Below are 8,995 nucleotides of genomic sequence, written 5' to 3'. Positions count from 1 at the left end.
TAGCTAAGACCCTTCAAAATCATGGCTGAATTCAAACTCGTGGTGGGGGGGATCTTGTTTCCTATTAGTCGAGGCTTTTTGTTTCTCTTGCAACCCAAATTGAGCATTAATTTTTTTTTTTTCCGCTAAACAAATTGAGCCATAATTAGGGATCTTACGAAATATTCACATTTGACAAACCATCTCATATATCTTCATGGCTTACTTTTTGTTTTTTTTTTTGGATGTAAGTCATGAAAAAACCTTAATTAGGGGTTTTTTGTTTTATCCCATACATCACAAGATCGTCTCACCTTCACGAGGATGTGCAATGAGGTTGTGGACAATTCAGAGTTGCTGGATCACATTTACGTGGAAGATGAGGGTGGGGTACTGTTCTACCAACTAGTCAGATATGATTGGTGTAAGAAAAACAACGTAGTAGAATGACAATTTTACAGAAGAAAACAAAGAGAAAGAGAAATCAAGCACACAAGAGAATGATTTTACGTGGTTCACCCCAAAGAATGAACGATTTTTCAATAATGTCCACTTTGGAGATACTCATGTCACCTTGTTGGATAATCTCTCTGATGAGATGATACTTCCGCTGCACGTGCTTGTTCTTCTGATGAGCCCTAGGCTCCTTAGCTTGGGTAATAGCCCATTTATTGTCACATAACAAGGGAATAGGGCATTTGACAAGGTCAGGGACTACTCCAGAATGTTAGGAACTTCCTAACACAAATAGGCAAACACTTTATTTTGCTGCATCACATGATGCAAGGTGTTTTTTAAAAAATGGGAATCGGCTGTAGATCGATTTCTATTTTGTACTCTTCCATACAATGACACCTCCACCCATTAGATATACCATCCCAGACGTGGATTTTCTGTCATGCATGACAAAGGGTTTGTCTCCTGAAGTGGTTGAAAAACACATGGAGGATATGAGTTTAAAATGTATGGAAAATTGGTTTTGATGTACAAGTGGAAGATTATTGGATTTATGTGTCCATCAACATAAGACACCCTACTGTAGATGCATAGGGAATCTTCCTCATCTCTTCAATCTCCGTATGAGATTGAGGACATTGAGATTTGGAAGGACTGACTACATGTCGGAAAGGAACATGTCTCATTATGCCTAGACATGTTGATGCCAGGGTACGAATGTGAGTGCACATTATGATATGCATTGGCGAAGAATCTTCTTTGTTGATTCCCTCATGTATTACTGTCAGATGTAGGATGGGATAGACAAGCGTCACCGAGACCCTATACCTGAGAGGACCTCGTCACCACAAAATGTGACCACATTCTTTGGATCATCAATGACTAAGATTCAAGAGAGTCAAAGCCGGTGTTTTGGGAATGCACAAACATTTCGTGAGTGAGAGAGTTGCTCAACATGGTCACCACTGTCCGATTGGGGAACATCAAGATATAGATTGTCTGTGGATAGTCGGATCGGAGTTTGAAACCAGTACCGTTTTAGAAATGGTTTATGCAAAACCTACTTTCACATAAAATGATAGATTATATGTAGTTTTACTTGAAAATATTTTGTCGTGTTTTGTGGGACCCGATCACGTACATAGATGCTCGCGTAGTCCGAATCCACTATTTTTGTGAAGCAAATATAAATCCTCTCACACATCTTTCAAAGAGATAACCGCAATATATAGGAAAACCCTAACCCACGATAGTACAAAAATGCCTCCAGAAACCCACCTGGATTGGTTTGAGATGCAAACCAACATAGGACGAAATACATATCAAATCGAAGATCTCAACGAGCTTTTCAAGTGTAAGGGCCTTCAGTGCTGTTGTATACACTTTTTGGCCACTTAAACTCGTTTCGAAGGGGAAACACCCCGCTGAAGAAACACCACAATACTCTCTAGATTAAAATTGAGATCAGGCTTCACCAATAACAATTGGAAACATCCTCTGTGTATTCATTACAAAGTCTTTGGGCACTCATCGACAAATTGCAATTCTGTGAAGCCTCACTTCAAGTCTTCTGTTCGTGAATCAGACGGTGGGGGTGATCTTGCAGCAGGTGGAGATGGTTTTCAAGTTGTGCCTTTTCGCAAGAAATGGAAGCCGGTTGCTTCCCCTTCGTTTTCTTATTTTTCTTTCTCTGTTTTTTTTTTTTGGGAGGGGGGGGGGGGGGAGATTTTTTGCGCTTCGTTGAATATATTAATCATTCACCAAAAAAACCAAGTCATGAATTGAGTTAAGACAACATAAATATGTTTCTCAAGGATCTTTCTCCAATAGTCACAATCTCCTTTTCTTCCGGGAAATCCGATGACCGGAATTAGTACCTTTATGCACAAATTTTGACATTTGAGTTACCTTAATGTTGTGATGAACTGTGTCCCTAATTGGGCTTCCATTGTTCCTGTATACTGAACTACCTCTGCTGATCCCAACTCGTATCCTGCGGTGGCTCCTCGCCCGCAATGACCTCTCTAACTGTATTCTTCTGTGTTCCCGTGATCGACGTCGTTCTAAAGATCTCGGTACATGGTACGACCTGCTTCGGTCGAAAATCCGGTCATCTATAAACTTGTGATCTTCTTTATCCCTTACATGGTCTCTATTAATAATCCGTTTAAACATTCTAAGTTTAACACATAAGAATGTGCATCCATACTCCCATACTGAAAAGCAGCAAACAAAACATGACCAAACCATTTTGCATAGACTCCTTCCCACACAACCACATATACCAATTTTGTATAGCAGGTACAAGAATAAAAGAACTGCATCCATAAGGAGGAGAAGGAAAAATTATTAAGTGATTTGTTTTTAACTTTTTGAAAACATTTTCCTCTTTAGAAGTTAGAGAACTTATAGATCTGATAAGAGATAAAAACTCACCAATGTAGGAAAGCACCAAAACCATTAGCAACTTCAGTAGATTGGCAATGCAGAAGTTTTCTATGTAACAGATGAGATCCCATGTTGACCCACAAACTGAGCTGCACAACAATAATATACACATCAAAATAGAATTAACTTTGAACACACTTGCATAATGAATGGGTTCTTGCAATGCATATGCCCGGTAGTACCGTGCTGTTCAGACATCGTGAGGCATGCAATGACCACGTCTTACCTCCACTCGGGTAAGGCATTTGGGCAGGAATAAGGTGGTCATTGCACACCTCGCCGTGTCTAGGCAGCACGGTCCTGCCGGGCAGCTCGGCAGTAGAAGATCCAAATTGTCTCAATGCGCGTCAAATTTAAATATGTAAGGAACACTAAAGTGGACAAATTTAAAATGAGTTGAAAGTTTCATAAAATTATGTAAATATCATTTCATATAAAGGAAGCTATGCGCACATCAGTGGTATTTTGTCTATTTTTTTCTTGCGAGAAGGATTCCTCTGAGCCTGAATACTAATTCAGGCGATGGAGGGATAGGGTTACAAATAAGATAAGTGGTTTTGAGGAGAGAGAGGGGAGGGGGTCCCACCCCATTTTGTCTTTTTGTTTTTGGGGCTAAAAGAACCTTTGTCTTAGGAGAAGAAAAAGAATATACATCCTGAAAAAATTAACAGGAAAAAAAAAACAGAACAACAACAAAGACCAAGGTCGGGGTGTGTGGGTTTAGTCTCACATCGGGTGTGTGTGTGTGATGTGTGTTGTGTATATCTGTCATTCCACGGTCCCAAAAGTCGATTAACTTTTTGGGATTGATGTGTGGTTTGTGTGATTACACTTTGTTTCATCAAAAAACAAAAAAATAAAGACCAAGGTCGAAACTCCCAACTATGGAGGAGAGACAATCCGTCAAACAAGAAACTAAAAACACATCCGAAAGTGGTGTCTTCTCAAAGCATCGACCTCCAACTCTCTAACAACAGGAGGAAGGGTTGTGACACAAAATATAGTCTATTCTTTGTTGCTGATTTTGACAAATAATCCGTAATTGGATTAGCTTTTCTATAACAATGTAATTTTCAACTCAATGATTCACTACGAAAAAATAAAAAATTTTCTACTCAATGGAAGCCAAAAAGATTGAAGAGAGAGCCAATCTTGGCGTACACACCAAGGAATACAATTGAAATAAACTGATTGTCACCATTGCCACCAAGTCGCATTCCAGCCACAGATTTTTTTTTTTGGGTAACAACCACCCACAGATTTTGAACTCCCAAGTCTTCCACCACATTTTATCTTTTGACATACCAAAAAAATCCCCATACGAATGACATGCAGACTTTTCACTTTCTTCTTTTTAATTTTTTGGATTAACTTTTAATTATTTTACTTACTTATTTAAGGTTTGTAACTTAATCAATGAGATGAGTGTCGAATCGAATAATTATCACCTCTAATTCGCTGCCCACGCCAATTCCCTCCAATTCCTCACATAGGAGTAGAAATGACCACCTTATCCCACCTTGACAGTGTGTTCGGGGAGGGGGTAGGGTGATCATTTCTGCTCCTATGTAAGGAATTGGAGCGGGTAGCAAATTGGAGGGGATAACGATTCGTGTGGAATCCTCTATTACATGGAGGTTGGAACCCATCAATGAAATCATGATCATCAGTGCAACAAGTCATTTTTTTGAAGAAATTAAATAGAACAAAAGCAGATCTGGTGACAAACAACAGAGTAATTAAAGGGCTGTGATGGATTGGTACCTGCAAGATTTTCCACTGAGGAAGTCAAGGGGAGTGCCGAATAGATTGCCAATGACTTTAGCAAAGCCGGAAATAAATGATCCGATTATATTGCCCATTCCTTCAAAACTTCAGAATTGAAATCAAAGTAAAGCTCAACTAAACAACCTAAAAGGAACCAAATGGATTTCTAGATTATTTTCCCCAAAAAAAATGAAAGAAATTTATTGGTAATCAGAAACTAATTTCTAAATGATTCATTGTTCAAGCAATTAAAGACCAAAACCAATAGGAGATCTTGCAAATTAACACTAGTGAAGAGAAAATTTTAACTGGATTGTACAAGAGAGTAAAAAAACCATAGAAGAGAGTAAATTAGTAAAACTAGACTTACCGGTAAGGACAAAACCCAACAGTGGTTATCTGGTTTTAATGGAGGCGGCACATATGACCCAAAGGATGCTCTGAGATTGTCCAGCACCGGCTATGAGCCACAAGTGTCATTCCCTTGTTAAGGTCAGGGGAGGAAGAAGAAGATGTCGACGATGATATAGGCAATAAGCTTTTGAAGGTTTGAAAATAACTGAATTTAATGACACAAAGAGATATTAACTACTTCCTTCCAACGTCTCTCCAAGACCCTCCAGGCCTCCACTAGTTTGGCTTTTTTTTTTTAAATTTTTTTTTTAATTAATTAATTTTATTTTTTTAATGGCAAAAGGTTTCGTACACGGTTGTGTATGGTGCAAGGCCGTACTATCAACCATTGGTTTGGGATGAGAAGCCGTGTATTATACACGGTCATGCTCATCTAATGGTTGAAAGCACGACCGTGTATAAAAACCTGTCCCTTTTTTATAAAAAAAAAAACCCTTCTGATGGTAAAACCATAGTGTTAGCAATTAAGTTCGGGTACAACAATAATACGGGAACAGATACGTACGATAATTAGTTGGCTCATACGGTAATAATACATTTTCAAAATTCCGAAGCAATAAACGCGTACGACAATGATACAGTATGTGTTTAATACGTGTTTTAATATGGTTGCTTTGTAAAAGTCAGGGAGCAAAAATACGGATTTATCCTAATAAAAATCAAGGAGAAAACTGATTTTTTTTACAACTAAATTTTCTACTCTCATGTCATCATGAACAGTTAAACCAATATGGCTTTCCAATTTGAAATCAATTCTCGTTCTTTTTGTAAGTACCGCGGTCCTCTCGGGTTTGGAGAGGGTTCCTCAGTCTTATGGTGACAAAGTCTGTCATTGGGGTGGAATGGCGTATCATTTCGATACATCTTCATCTGAGATCATGCTTTATATCAAAAGAGATGGAGTTGCCACCTAGGATTAGGGCCTAGGACCCAATATGTGTAGCTCTATCCAATATGAGCAAAAATGGGCTACGTGATTCCGTATGGTCTGACCAGAGATTGGGTAAGGGGTCAGGTTAAAAGCATGGGAAGGTATTAGCACCCCACCTTGCCCGATTATTTATTCATTTTTTTTTTTATAGATACTAAATATCAAATATTCTCTCTTTATCGCATATTCACATGACAACTACATTATGCTTATTATACTGATATTTACAATATTTACACTAAAACAGAAAACACAATAGACTACATTATGCCAAAATAAAATGCAGCGATTATACCTTATACAAAGATTCTTGACTGTCGATGATCCCCTGGCTCAGGTGGAGACGGATGGTTGAATCATCACCGGTTCTTTAGACGAAATAATGACTTATGAAAAGACTTCTTGTTACCCGCACATCGACAGAATAACAGTTATATTAAGGAGATTTATGTTATCCATATGCGGACGGAGTAACGGCTCACATAGGGATGGGAATGTTCGCTCTTCAAGTAGGGTAATCCAAGGATCTACCAATAACTCAGAGGGAAACTTGAAATCACTCAAATGGCTTGAATGGGGATGTGAAGAAAGGCCAAAAACGGATTGGGACCCTCTCCCTTCACCCTTTCTTCCTTGAAATGGGGGAGGGAGACCTTCCTATTTATAGGGGTACCCCACAAAATGCGGCGCCGTGTAGGGTCCTCCACAGCATTGTGGATAACAATTCCACAGCGTCGCGGATGACGTCACGAAGATGACATTTGTCCTTTTTGTAGTGCCGCATGGATTTTTCGCGGCGCCGTGGATCCCTTTTCATGGCGCCGTGGTAATCCTACACAACGCCACGCTTTAGTTATGACATCATCAAGGCATTTTTGGGCTCCTAATGGGCTTTTTTGGTCTCTTTTGGGCCTTTTTGGGCTTCTTTGGGTTTTTTAAGGGATATGGGTGTGATATCTTCTATCCGTGTCCCGTTATCGTCATTGCTAGGGGTGGTGGCAAAATTTCAGTGTCTACAACTTGCCCCTCTTTGGCCGATGCCTGTGCCAACAGTCGAAGGGCAAAGACAAAAGAACAACTGATTTTGTCATCAAGAGCATGTACTGTTGACGCTTTGCTCAAAAACGGATTAGGACCCTCTCCCTTCACCCATTTTCTTCCTTGAAAATGGTCAACGCCAATGGCTATGTGTTGTGTAGAGCTCGTCGAGACCTTTGAATTGATATGTTTTTAGACATATGTTATGTTTTGGTTCGACCCGGACTAGTTGGTATTGTTTGGGCTCTAGGGGCAATTTTGTACTTTCTGGGTTAGGGCTTCTCTATATAATGTTCTTTTCTCTGGGAGGGTTGTAAGAGAGATTTTGTAACATTCAAAGATAGTGAAATCTGTTCTGTTGCTCGGCCATGGATGTAGCTTCCCATTTTGGGGGTGAACCACGTAAATCTTAGGTGTTGTGCGTTGTGTGTCTTCTCTATTTTTCGTTTTCTTTTGCAAATCGCCACTCCTGGGTGTTCTTTTCTTAACACAACTGATCATTTGAGGAGTGCTCTTCCCCCTCCATCGATCTAGACTCTAGGCCATTAGTTCAACCCGGAGCTTCCTCATTACCATCCTCCCCTTCTTGACCAACCGCCCCACCAGAACCGTTTTCAGAGCTCTGCCCAATCTGAGACCCATCCAATCCCTCCTTATCATCATGGGATTCTCCATCCTCATCAGATTGCATAGGTTCCTTACCAAGAATGTTGGGCAAAACCGATTGAGGGGAATCAACCCTTCTCAAATTATCTCCTTGATTCAGGCTTCCACATAAGGAAAGGGACTTCTAAGTTTTCTTCTCAAGTTCTCTCCAAAGATGAAGCTCCACTAAATGGAAGGCGATCGCGTAATCTTTGCATTGGTAGTCATTTCCATAATAGAAGAATATATTTTTAGATGAGTGCGGCTTTCTAATGCCACTGGCCTCCCCACGGTCTTGGCTAGAGAAAGGAGAATTCCCTCATGCCAATACTCAAATGGGAGGTTTGGAATCCTGATCCAAATGAGTTTAGTTGAGACATTATCTTCATGGATATTAATGTCTGGCTTGCACCACTGGAATATGATCAACTGACCTCTGAACTAAATAAGGCTCCTCCGTTGCACAGCTGCAATGCCATTCTCCGAAGAGAATTGAAAAATAACATACCTTTTAGTAGCAGAATCATGGAGACCCACTCTTTAAGATTCCAAGAATCCTTCGCAGACTTTCTAAGATCATCCAAAGAAACAAAGTGGAAGTTTACCCAACCAATATGGGCGAATCAGAACTTCTTTAGACTTTATTCATAATAATGTTGAGGAATAATGATTCTTGTAATGTTACCCGACTGAATTGGCTCAGGAAGGACATCGATGTTAGGAAGAGAAGGACTCCTAACCACAATAGCATCCACTAGAACTGCAGAACCACCATCAACTCGATCAACAGAAACAAAGGGGACCTCTTCTTAAGGAGGATCTCCCCCTTGGTGCACCACTCCCCCACCCTGAGACTCTACAATGGGGTCAGAATTTCCCTTCTCCAATATCCATCTTCTTAACACTTTGAACGAGCACATTCATTATGGCATAGATTCGGATCATATGGCACTTGTGAATACCATCTTAAGGGACGGTGAGTGGCATCCAATCCTCAAAATTTTAGATGATCTCTTGCATGTGTGGAATACTCTCCCTATGAGCAGGTGTTTGAATAATAGGGATCATGACAGAGTGATATGGAAGGCCTCCAGATCCAACGCATTTTATACCAAGTTTGCATGGGATTTGGTTCAGCAGCATGCTCTTAAGATGGAATGGTCAGTGGCAGTATTGTTCTGAGCCTTAGTGAACTATTCTCTTGTTCCACCTTTACTCATGTTGTTAGAGAGGCCAACTTCTATGCGGATTACCTGGCAAGTTTTTTGCACTTAGACTAGGAGATCCTTCTTAGCCCATCTTGCCTCTCTCCGGCTC

Source organism: Telopea speciosissima, chromosome 7, assembly GCF_018873765.1.
Source record: "Telopea speciosissima isolate NSW1024214 ecotype Mountain lineage chromosome 7, Tspe_v1, whole genome shotgun sequence".
NCBI classification, from domain to species: domain Eukaryota; kingdom Viridiplantae; phylum Streptophyta; class Magnoliopsida; order Proteales; family Proteaceae; genus Telopea; species Telopea speciosissima.
Note: the sequence above shows the minus strand (reverse complement) of the source record.